General features: G+C 45.5%; 1 protein-coding gene across 16 annotated transcripts in view; it reads right to left on the bottom strand.

The window, feature by feature from the left end:
- Window positions 1–12,592, bottom strand: part of LRFN1 (leucine rich repeat and fibronectin type III domain containing 1) — a 1,263,189-nt gene that overhangs the window by 790,168 nt on the left and 460,429 nt on the right. For 15 of the 16 annotated variants that reach the window (XM_069644265.1, XM_069644262.1, XM_069644261.1 and 12 more), the window contains one exon: window positions 5,596–5,712. The exons of the other annotated variant lie outside the window; for it this stretch is intronic. The gene's annotated coding sequence lies outside the window, so the exon portion shown is untranslated. The remainder of the gene's footprint in view (window positions 1–5,595; window positions 5,713–12,592) is intronic. 16 annotated transcript variants of the gene reach the window in all.

Here is a 12,592-nt window from a genome sequence, read left to right as displayed (position 1 = left end):
TTGGAACATAACATCCACCGTGGGAGGCGCATTGCACCCCATTGCCAGGATGAACACCTTGGAGGGCATATATATGAATGCATTGCTCAGCCCCTACCTAGTTATTTCCTGCAGGGAAGTATACGCTAGACTAGAGCTGTGAGATTCTGTAGAAAGGTAACACAGACGCATATTGCCCCCGTTGGCACCCTTTGGCGAGCCACGAGAGGTAGCTTCTGAAAGTGACAAGTAATTCATCCGCGTGGGAGGGTGTTTCCCTGAGTTTGTTTCAATGTCAATGGATTGTGTTTTCCTGCCAATTCCTCTCAATGCTACGGCCACCATGCGTGGGCAGGGGAGAAGGAGAAATGACTGACTAGACCATCAGAGGGGATAGATTTAGCTGCTTTCCAACTTTACAGAGTCCTATGGTGAGACATAATAGTGGGCAAACGAGTTCTGTCAAAACACGACTTAAGTCCTGTGAATTTCCTTTACGTTTTGAGAGAAATCAGCTGAAAAGAGTGTGTGGCCCTCCAGGGGTGTACAATCGGGCTCTGCATGGTAGGGCAAGCTGCTGCCATTCGGCAAAAGGGAAGCCCCCACTGAAACAATGGGGCATAGCTGGTGCCTCCATGGAATTGGGGTGTGCAAACCTTGTATATGTTGTTTTGCATTTCCACCTCTCTTGCACTGGAAATAGAAAACCAGTGGGGAGCATCCTTGAGGTTCTGAGTGTTGGGAAGGGAAGCATTGGCAAGCAAGGTGTGAACCTCTAAAAGTGACATGTGACATTTTGTGGGTGACCGGATCTTTGGATCAGTGACCTATAACATGTTATGGGTCACTTTTGTTACGGTGTTTGCTTAATCCTAATGAAGATGAAGACAGGTCCAAACCTGAGGGGTGGGAATAAAGGCTTCCTTTCCTCTGTCCAAGAGAACTTGCCACTCCATGCATTCTTTTCCTCCGGATGGAGGCCTCCATCCTGCAATCTCCATACCACTGGAGATGCTTCCAAGGGATTTCTGTATCAGTCACCCAAGTATCCAGCCCTCACCTCGTGCCAGTAAGGCTGTGATTTTTGGGGAGTGTCCCATCATCCATTGAGGAAGAGAGCCTGGTTCCAGATATGTCCAAAGAGCAGAAGCTCCTGATTCCGTGCTTAGGGATTTATTGTTTACTGGAGAAGATGGTGTCCCAAAAAGTGGATGCAGGCCGCTCACTGTACATAATTCCTCACATGCTTAGACTTTCCTTTTTGGCGCGTATCGAAACTTTTGTAAATGTTTTTACAGAGTTTGGGAAAGTGATGGAGGAAAATGTCCCAGGTATCCATTCTCAATAGTTACTCTGCATGAGCATCCTTTGTCAGAGCCTACACGGTCCTCTCAGTTGCAGGGCACTATCTATCTTTCTTCCACAAATCCACTAACCTTGCATTATTATTACTGGGGTCAGACTACTAAACATTTGTGGAATGGTAATTGCAGCATCACTAGTGCAAATGAACTTTCACAGAGTTTGCACAAGCTCCAGAACAACTTTGCATCTGCACATGTGTGTACTCTTGCCCCAGCTGTGGTGGTAACGGAAATACCACCAATTTTCCTAATCCGAGATACTACGGGTCTGACCCTGGAGTGGGGGATTTACCTCCAGCACCATGCTGGAGGTAAATCCTCCCACTTTCTATGGAAAAATCGTCATAATCGGCAGAATTACTGCGGTTGTAATTCCACCGGTGATGATTTGGCCGAAATCCCCAATGGAGTTCTATGGACTGCAAATGTATGGGGACTAACACCGCCACCACCAATTGCAATCCGTCAGTAAATCTGTTGGACCAAGTGGTGGTAAAGGTAATTTCATTGGGCAGTATTCTAGCAAATTTACCACTGGCATACCACCCAACTAGTAATGAGGGCCAATGTCCTCCTTTGCATTGAATGCAGTTCTCAGATCGGCCCTGCAGGATCTCTGTGCAGAGTGCACTGGATCACCGAGGTCATCACAGTGACCTATCTTCCCTTCATAGGTGATCTGCATGTGGGATTCATGTGAATTGTAATTTAGCCCTTTCTTGTTTTCATTCTAAATGTGGCTCCATCAGCGCTGACAGATCTTTGAGAACAAAAAAAGTGACCTGAGCGAGAAGTGAATCAGAAGAGGCCCCCACCTACAGGTGCTCCCTCCCTATCCTCAGACCGCAGGGTGCAGCGGCTGTTGGGAAGAGCTTCTGGAAGAGAGATGTGCTGAGGCATAGAGAGAAGATCTAATTTCCCTCCGAGGAATGGTGTATTTGAATGTCATTATGGATATAGTGCTTTAGCCAAAGCACTAAACAAGAACATGGGGTACAGTCAAATGTTAATGACAACGAAAATACAGAATTATATGGATAACAGATAAACCATTAGATGATAGAAGACAGGATTTAAGGCAATAACAGAAAGAGCAAGAGAGGAAGAAAAACAAATGTAAAGCAGTAAAGTGTTCCAATGCTTGAGGGGCAAGGAAAAAGGAAAGAAAAACGAGAGCAGCACAGGGAAGGTTAGGAACAGTGAGTAGGAATTGAGCTTGTGCACAAAGAGGCAGGGGAGGAAAAACATAAACAGGCTCCAGGTTGCACAAAGCAATGCCCTTCAGGCAGCTCAAGATTTAGGGAAGTTTGACCATTTCTCTGAAGCAAGAAAATCAGTCCATTTGCTATCAGTAAGAGAGAGGATTACATTCAAAATCCTCTCAACCACGCGCACATATCTAATGTATTGTATTGTATTGCATTCATTATTTATATAGTGTTCTTTCCCCATTTGGCCTCAATGCACGTTGTGGTTGGAACGCCCTTGGTGACCACAGTCCATGTGCAGGAGGTTCTAAGAGTTGCTAAGAGGTGGCTGGCTAGGCTCCAGTAAGCAGCCCAGAGGTCAGGCATGTGGGTGGGCACTGTTGGTGGTTTAGGATAGAGTGCTATTGCTGAAGATTCGATGTGTGCTCAACTATAACAAATTTTATTTTCATTGGTAGTTGCTTTCTGTTAGCGGCAGAGGTGTTGAGGTACATCAGGGGTTTCAGTGTGGACTGCTCTGTGCGCTGCTAGACCGGAATGTCATAGCCATAGCTGCATTTTATGGTGCATGGATAGATGGCTGTGCCTGCGCCCTGTATAAACAGACGTGGTGTAAGGTATATGTACTGCATGCTTTGACGTAGTTAGGCTGCAGTGTTCTTTTTCTTTGTCCAATGTGGACGGCATGGTCTCATTATTCGTGGTCTCTCTAGAACAAAAGTCTGAGCAGTGGGGCGAGTCTGGGAAATGGGAGGGTGTTGGGGATAAGGAGGACAATAGGGGGAGAAGGGAGGACAACCATGAGGGCGAATGTTTGTTGTGGAGTGCCTTTGCGAAAGCAAAGGGGGAGTAGGCGTGCCTAACATACTGTACTACACTAGAAAGGAAGGCGCTTTAGAGTATGTATTTTGGGCTGAGGGGGGTAACAATGAATGGTTGAATGCAGTGGCACCTGGATTTGGCAACCGCTGGATGGTGAGAGGAACACCTTACTGGGGTACAGCAGTAGACACTAAATAGACTGGCACCTACATTTGTAGGCAGTGCAGTACAGTGGTACCTGGACTTGGGACACTTTTATGATGGGAGAAAATGCTAATGGGTCTTTCAGCTTTCAAATACAGTAGCACCTAGGTCTATCAAAGACTGCCCCACCATAACTGTCCCAGAAAGTCAACCCCACACATCTTCCAGACCCTTCAGATCGGCCCAGAGACACTGTCTGTCCAAACCTAGACTCAGAACCAAAAAGGTTCTGGCTTCCCAGCCATGGCTGCAAACCTGTGGAACAACCTACCCCTGAACCTATGTTCTGAACACTCCAGCCACTCTTTCTGAAAACTTCTAAAGACTTACCTGTTTAACTAACTACAATATTATTGTACCTATATGTCTGTAACCAGTGCCTAGACGCCCCTGGGCTGTGTTAGCTTTACAAATGGAACAATAAATAAATAATATGTAGGAAGATAGAAAGAGCTCAAAGATGTGGGATACTGAGGAGCCAGGCCATGAGTGCATGTGAAAACAATACACATGGTGTTCAAAAGGAGTCGAAAGTCAAAAGAAAGCCATGAGATAGATCGAATAAATGGATGAATAGAGGTCCGAGGAGAGGGGCAGAAAAGAGTGTCAATTGCAGAACTATAAATGGAGCACAGAGGAGCAAGCCGATGGGCAGTGAAACCAATTAAGATATCTGAACAGTAATTCAGAGGGGAGAAGATAAAAGTTGAAAGAAGTTTAGTAGCAAGAAAGGATAGAAAAGAAGGAGCTCTCCGAATGTTGCAGGGGGGAAGGTGGCAGGTCTGTGCGCTATTAGCAATGTGAGGGTGAAGGAAAGAATGAGATGAAATAGTACACCGAGATTTCTAGCAGTGTTGAAAAAGTGGAAGGAAGGAAGGAGAGAAAAGGTGGGCAGGTGGTAGGATCAGAGAGAGGAAGAAAAAGAAAACGTGTACTTCAGATTTAGAGAGATCTATGCAGAGAAAACACAAGTTTACAAATGTCTGGATGGCCAGAAGACGACTGGAGAGAGTCACACGATTGTCATCAGACAAAGAGGAAAGGATAGGAAGATGTGTGAATAAACAGAATAGAAATGAGTGGATAAGTTAACAGTAGAGATCAGTGAAGAACGAGAAATAATATAAATAGAGAAAAGGGGAGGACTGAGGACAGAACCTTGAGATCTGTGGGTCTCATTGCAATATTCGCTCGGGAACACAGAACCATGTTGCGGGTCGAGTATATGCAACTCAGGAATGAGATGCATTTGCAGAGCCATGGGTGTAGGCAAGGGTGAAACTTGCAGAGGGGTGTCTTGGTTGTCACGCCCATTCTAGCGTGGAGCACAGTTGAGTCTCTGATTCTCTGTGGGGTTTGGGATGCTTAGTCTGGTTGTGTGGGAGCTGATTGATGGCTCACCTGGGGAGTAGACTTATCTTCTGTGTGCCCACAGTAAACATTCCTGCTGTGATTTTTTGTCTGTCAATGGGAAATGTCCGTGAACACAAGCTCATCTTCACTGTCCCTTGTATATGTTACATTACAAATCTTTCTAGAAAGTGCTATTTGTCATTGTGCGGTGGCCCATCTGCATTTTACGACAACATTCCTGCAAATCCCTATGGTTTATTAATTTAATGAACAAAAAGTAAACAGTAAAGCATTGCTAAATGTCAGCTGTCTGGCTGTTTTAAAATGAAAACAAGTTCGACTTTGTAGAAATTCACACATTATTCACACAGTGTACAACAAGCCAAATGCCTGCTTCAAACAATGATAAAATCAACCGATTTTCTTCAAAAATATAATGCGGAACAATTTACAGAAATCCCAAGTTGCCCCATGTAATGTGGATAGCAGATGCAGCACTACCTTCTAAGTGGGCAGTTTCTTTTTCCGTTTAGACAATACAAATTTGCATTTAACTTTAATGCAAAGGAAATGCAAAACTCCACGTCCCAGAATGGAAAGTACAGTTGGTTTAAAGACCAGTCCTGTAAAGAATTGAAATGGTACCACTTCCTGACATAAAATACCTTGTTGGAATTCCGTCCCGTATATGGAGATCTTCACGGGGTCCCATGTCAGGTTAGATACTCTTCCATTCCAGACATCCATGCCCGCATCATTCTCCAAATCTTCTGACAGGACTCCTGGATTAATAATGGAAAAATAGAATTCCAGTATTTTATCAGAAAGCAAAATGGGATGAACCAAAACACCAAAATCTAAATGAAACCGCACAGGAGATCTGATTTAGCATATTTTTGAGTTTAAGTTAACGATTTAGCTAGAAAAAGAGGCTATAGTTGGCAATGTTATTTGCCATTCAAAAATATTCGTATTGAGCTGTTTTCATGCAGGTTATTTATTCAGCGGATAAACGACACAAGCTGTATCATTGCCCACGGAGCTATATGGAAAATAAATAACACTTTTTGTTAAGATATACTCAGGGTTTTAAGTGGGCGGGTGCTAGCAAGGGTGGAGCCACAGCAGCCTCAGAAATATGGTTCTGAAACGGGCTCTGCCAGGGTCCCATAATGTCCCCTACCAGCCCTGGCCACTAGAGGACAAGGATTTTTTTTAAAGCCTGAAGCTCTCGCTTGTGTGTGAGAGCTTCAGACTTCAGAAAAAAAACGCCTTCTCTCTATAACGGTGACACCGGTACCTACAAGGCATCACTTTAATCAAGAGGTGCCTGTGGGCCAGTGCCAACATTATAGAAGAAAAGTTGAAGCCGCTGGAAGCCAAGCACTTTTGTTCTAAAGCCTGAAGCTCCTGCTTGTTCCCGGGAGCTTCAGGCTTTAGGAAAAAAGGCCTCGGATTCCATCGGTTTCACCTTTTCATACTTAATGGTGCTGCTGCCCCTCACCAGGCATCCGTTTAGCTAAGAGATGCAGGGCAGCGCCACCATCAAAGCAGAAAACATGTGGCACTTTCTCCGCCAACCATCCCTTCAGGTAACAGATGCAGAGATCAGCACCCTGAGAGGGTGCTGATCTCCACAAAGGGCTGCCTACGGAGGTGCCTGTAACCCATTAAGCTAGGGCTCGTCAAGGGGGCAGGGCCTAAAGAGCCGGCAGGTGGCCCCTCACCATTAGGGCATGCCCCCTTGATGAGCCCTGGCTCCTTTTCCTGTGCCACTTAAGGCACTGGATATACTCCTGGCAGAGGGTCATTGGCCAGTAGACCAGAATCTGTGATTCTATGATGAGCATAAGGGATTGCAACTAGTATATGTCATTTTGTGGAAAGGGTGTCTTTTGCAAGTACACAGTGTCAAAATGTTTACCCCTTATAAGCAGACCCGAAGTCGCTGTCTTCACGTGTCATTAATACGGGCTATTGCCTGACAATGTGGTAATCACTTGATTGACTTTGGACAATAAAACACTATGTTAGCTATATCAAAATCCAGACATATAGCATACAGATCACACACACCTCTGGAGTTTGCATTCAGATCACTGATATATGTGGCCTTCGTTGTCCTGCATGCTATGGCATGTCCTTATATAAATATACAGTATGTCTTTTCATCAACATCTCAATATATGACTCATGGTAAATTAGTGGAGCTCACTGATTGCAATATACACAGACAGATGTTGGAGCTCGGCATTCTAGTAGCAGAGGATGATTGTTCTGGTTATACACACATGTTATATTCCTATTCCAGTGCAAGATGGCATGATCTTCCTATCGATAGACGTCATTTTTCTATTTTTGCAGCGTGAGCAGGTTCTCAATTTTGAATTGGAAAAACCCGTGGGGTATGAAAGCCTGCCTTTCTCTGACCCTGTCTGCTTTGGGCCCCTAAACGTTTTCCAACATACATTACGGAACACGTTTCAAAGCTCCACAAACCACAAACCACCTGAAATGTCAGTGGTTTGGGTTTCCCTCAAGAAAGTTCAAGAAGAAATACGTCTGGCAGATATTTTCTGCAAACTACATTGCAAGTGTTGTGAGTGGGAGATCAGTGAAGCAATATAACCAGTACTAAGGGCCTGAATAGAGGTTCCTCTCAAAGCTGTAGGTAAGGGGCAGCTGGAAGCAGGGACATGGTGATATATATGCACTGCTAACGGTCAGGACTAAGGAGTCTCAGCAAAGTTGTGCGTGGTGACCACGTTCTTAACAACAGTCAGTCCTGCAGGTCATGGTTGAGGTCTGGAATATAGGGTGGGATGTAGGTCTGTATGGTGACATCTCAGCAAAAATACTGGCTTACAGGCAGTGCTACACTTCTGGATTGAGGAGCATCAACAAAGCTGTGGGTAAGGGTCAAGTTCTGCAATCCAGACAGTGCAACACTTAAGAATTGAGCTGCCACAGGAACTCTTTTGGTCGGGTCCAGAGTGGGGCCTGAAGTCAGTGACTGTGGAGACTCGGGAAAGCAGCAGCTATCGGTTTCAATTCTGGAATACAGACAGTGCTACTAGAGGAAAGGACAGAGGAGCATATGCTAAGATGTCGGTTTGGCATAAAAGCAGCACTCTTTGCTTCTGCTTTCTCTCCTCACCTCCCTTGCTGAATTCCTAACTGAAATTGCACTGGTTACCTGGCCACCCTTTCTGATCTCTGACCCAGGCCCTGTCAACTGCCCACCTGCATTGCCTCCCTGGCAACGTCTGCACTTGGGGACCATTTTCTGTATCCCTTCAGTCCTCTTCCAGCACTTTGTTTGCACTTCCTTGCACTTGCCTGTTTTATGTGTTTTATTTATCTTATTTATTCCACTTCCCATGTACTGCACTTTCCCCTCTTCCTTCCCCCTCACACTTTTCTGTTGCCCCCTTCCCATGCACTTGCATGATCTGAATGACACCTGGCCTAGTAGGATCGTTGTCTGTCCTCCCTTTCTTCCCCACCTTGCCTCGTCGCGCCTTGAAACACTCATGTATAGGCGCGTTATAAATGGCATGTCATATCATATCACTACGACTCAGGAAGGAGGATGGAGGAGCCTCGGCAAAGATCAGAGTAGAGGCTCGGTTATGGATTACTGATACTACTTCAAATCAGGATTAAAGTGTTTCAGCAAAGCTCCTGGGGACATCTCAATGCTGGAATACAGGAAGTGTTACTACAGATCAAATTGAGGGGCCTGGATAAAAATGAGGGTGGAGAACCAATGGATCAATATGGGTGTTACTGGTCAGGACTCAGGAAACCTGGAAAAGTTGTGTCTGGTGGGCGTGGGGGCAGTGCTGACACATAGGCTGCCTTTCAGGATTTAGAATTCATTATCAATTTGTTAATACAAATTACAGGTGAAACAATGCAATTTTTGGCACAGAAACGCTTACAGAATGAACCATTGATAAAAGAGCAGAGGACACGGATCCTTTACATTGGGGTGAGAGAATGTCCATTGGAGACCAGATGTTGCTAGGTAAGGTGGAAACATATACTTGGGACGAGGACCTGACAGAATGACACAAGCAGAGGATGGTGAAGAAAGAGCTGCATTAAGGATAGATGGCTGATGGAAAAGTGCTGTAGAGTCGTCCATTAACTGTAGGAAGAGAGGACAAGAGGGCGATGCAGTAGCATAGAGTACTAGGAAACTGATTTTTTACAAGATGAAGAGCTTCAAGGTTGGATTTAAAAGTGGTAGAGTTGGAGTAGTATGTGAAGGGAGAGGAAGAACATTCCAGATTAGGGAAGCGAGGAGAGAGAAGAAATGAGGATGATTGTAATGAGCAAGGACAAAAGTATTGAGTGTGATGAGCAGATTGGTATGGGGGCAATTCCAGAGTTTTGAAGATGATGAGAAGAAGTTTATACTTAGCCCTTTCTTTCATAAATAGCAAGCAATCTGGCAATGGGCAGAGGAGCTAGAGGTAAAGCGAGAAAGGATGAAAAGTGTGCACACCACAAAGTTGATAACTTTTTCCAGAGGTAAAAAAGCATAGTTGGGAAGACAATTGAGGAGACTGGCACATTAGTAAGATCTTGAAAGGACTAAGGAGGAGATTAGCTGTTTAGCAATATTGAAAGGAAAAAGATGACACATTTTTGTGATATTGAGGATGTTGAGTCTGGCTGAAGTGGCAGATATTGAGACGGAGAGCAAGAAGCTATGTGATGGATTTAAGATGATACCAAGGTTACAAGAGGAAGCAGAGAAAGGCACGTAGTTAGGAGAGAAGAGATGGAGATGAAGAGAGGAGAGGAGAGGAAGAGATCGCCTGTTTGGCTGGGCATGAGCATGTGAGAAGTCATCAAATATTTGAAGGCATAGAGACAGTTTGAAATTTTACAACAGCACATCCACAAAGGATTGAAAGGAGATGAAGATATGAGTGTCATCAGTGAAGGGTTGAAAGGAGAAGCCATAAGAATAGATCAGGATGTCAAGAGCTGAAGTATAGAGAGTGAAGAGAAGTAGACTAAGGACAGATCCTTGGAGATTTCCAACATTAAGTTGGGTGAGTGGGGAGGTAAGGCTGTTTCAGGACAACTGAAAGTGTCTGGGGCAAGGAATGAAGCAAGCCAGGTGAGGTCCTTATCTCTGATGCCAAGGAGAGATGATGTAGAGAGGTCAGAATGGTCTACAGTATCGAAGGCAGCAGAGAGATTGAGATGAATAAGAACAGATGGAAGGTTTTCATGCCAAGAAGAAGAGGTGAGTTGCTGACATTGAGGAGAGCTGTCTCTTTAGAATGCAAAGTTTGGAAGCCAGGAATAAGAGTGTGCTGGAGATTGTGAGTATAAAGGAAATCGGAGAGTAACTTGAATACTACTCGCTCTACGGTTTTGGAATAGTGTGGTAGAAGATAGATAGGGTGAAAGTGGGCAGGACAGTTAGGTCCTATATAATGGGCCTCATTATGACCCTGCCGGTCCTTAAAAAATGGTGGCAGTAAACCCGCCGCCACAATTGTCTCCAGACCGGCAGATTGAGAGTTCTGCAGGTGGGTGGTGTCACTACCACCAGGGCTGACCTGGCAGGAGTAACGCCACCCACCTGCAGAGGAAAATGGAAACACTGGCACCGTTAATTTGGGTGCCGGTGTTTCCATGGTGCCCATCCCCATGGAGCCATGGGAATGGGGAGTAACATTATCCTGCCTCCGGAATTACCGGACCACTGGGGCTGTAATGCCACGGTTAATCCGGCAAGTCCGGATGCGGAATTTCATTCCGACCCGGTGGAAGCCTGCCAGATTTTTCAGCACGTCTACCGCCGGACTCGTAATGAGGCCAAATGTTTCTTAAGGAGTGGGATGACAGTAGCTGTTCTATAGGATGAGGGAAAAGTGGCATTGTCAAGAGAAGAGTTAAAGAGGGAAGAACGATGTGGAGTAACACTGGGAGCTATAGGCTTTACAAGGTGCAGGGACAGTAGGCCGGTAGGACACAGAAAGCGTTAGCCTTGAGGAGCAGGGCAATAATCTCATCAGGGTTGATGCAACAAACAAAGACATAGGGCCTCATTACAACTCAGGCGTTAAGGGTTAACGCCACCGTTAACCCTTAATGCCTGATTCTGATTTTAACGCCTGCTTTTAGCAGGCGTTAAAATCCATGGCGCTAAACTGCCATGGTGCTAATTACGCCGCCGTAATTTACGGCGGCGTAATTAGCGCCTTCCCCACTCCCATTATGCCCTATGGGGCAAAAATGGGAATGGGGAAGGGGAAATGGGAAATGGGGATTTACCGCCCCACTCACCTTGGAATGGGGCGGTAAATCCGCCATCCGCCATGGTGTAAACAGAGTTTACACCATGGTGGTAAAGTTGGTGCACTTAGCACCAAGGTTGTAATGAGGCCCATAGTAGCTGGAGGAGGGGATAGAAGGTAAGTAGCGAGGGTATTTTGAATGGTAGACATTTAGATGCAAAGTAGAGAGCAAGATCATTTGCAGAAAGAGTACAGCAGGTGGAGGAGGGATTAGAGGTTAGAGAATTGAGTTGAGGGATTTTTGGACGTGCCTAGTTTGGGAGGATGAGAGAGTGATTGAAGTCACGTTTGGCAGTGTAAAGACTAGAGGAATAGTGTTGAAGAGCAGTGAGATAACGCTGGAGATAAGAGGAGTGTTTTTACCTTTTCCAATTGCTACATTTTTACATTGTTGTTATCAGGGTGTGATGAGAGGTGTGGAGGGGAGAATGTAGGAGTGAGTGTAGTAAGAGGGTAGTGAGAGTAAACGGCAGCATAAAGAGCAGTGTTAAAGTTAGTGAAGACTTCTTCAGTGGAAGGAAATGTAAGTTCGGCATATAAGGAGAGGGAGTGATGCAGAGTAGTCAGGGAGTTTAGAGCAGGGAAACATGCACTTAATAACAGTTACATTAGATGGCAAGAGTAGAAAAGAACACCTTTCAAAGTAGTTACAGGTCGCCCAGAGCTGACATCCATACAGTACTAAGGAGTGGGGAGCAGCAGGGGCAGTGGTCGGTTGCACAGTGCAGGTAGGCAGCTCCACATGTCAGGAGAAAGGAGTGTTGACACGCAGTGCGTGGTGCCCCACATCTGGTATTTAGGCAATAATACAAGTCATGATGAGTTAATGTGATGGCAGAATATTGTGTGGTGGCACAGAGCTGCAAGGCAGTATGACATATTGGGAGGGAGGAGCCCGGTTTATAGGCAGTGAAAAAGCTTAGGGTTTTCTAGTATCGGCAAAGAAGTGGGTGGTGGTCCACAGCTGATATATAGTCAATGTTACCATTCAGAAGTGACGAGCCTCAGCAGAGCAGTGGGTGATGGCACCAAACTGGGAAACAGTGCAACAAGTCAGGAGTAAGGAGCCTCAGCAAAGCTCCTTAGAACATCTTTAGATGGTGGTACAAAGATGGCAATGCATATAACCAGTGACACAGGTCACAAGGGAGGATCCTTGGCAAGCAGTGTAGATGGCCCAGAGCGGTCATTTAGGGAGGTCAGGAGTCAGAATCCTCATCATATCAGTGGGTGGGGGCCCTGAACTGGCATATAGGCAGTCCTACATGTTGGGAGTGATGAGCATCGGCAAAGCAGTGAGAGGAGGTCAAGAGCGGGCATACAGGCAGGTCAGGAG

The sequence above is a fragment of the Ambystoma mexicanum genome, chromosome 2p (genome assembly GCF_040938575.1).
Source record: "Ambystoma mexicanum isolate Mex_15411 chromosome 2p, UKY_AmexF1_1, whole genome shotgun sequence".
Classification (NCBI taxonomy): Eukaryota; Metazoa; Chordata; class Amphibia; order Caudata; family Ambystomatidae; genus Ambystoma; species Ambystoma mexicanum.
The sequence above is the reverse complement of the archived record's forward strand: the minus strand, read 5'-3'. Positions and strand labels throughout refer to the sequence as shown.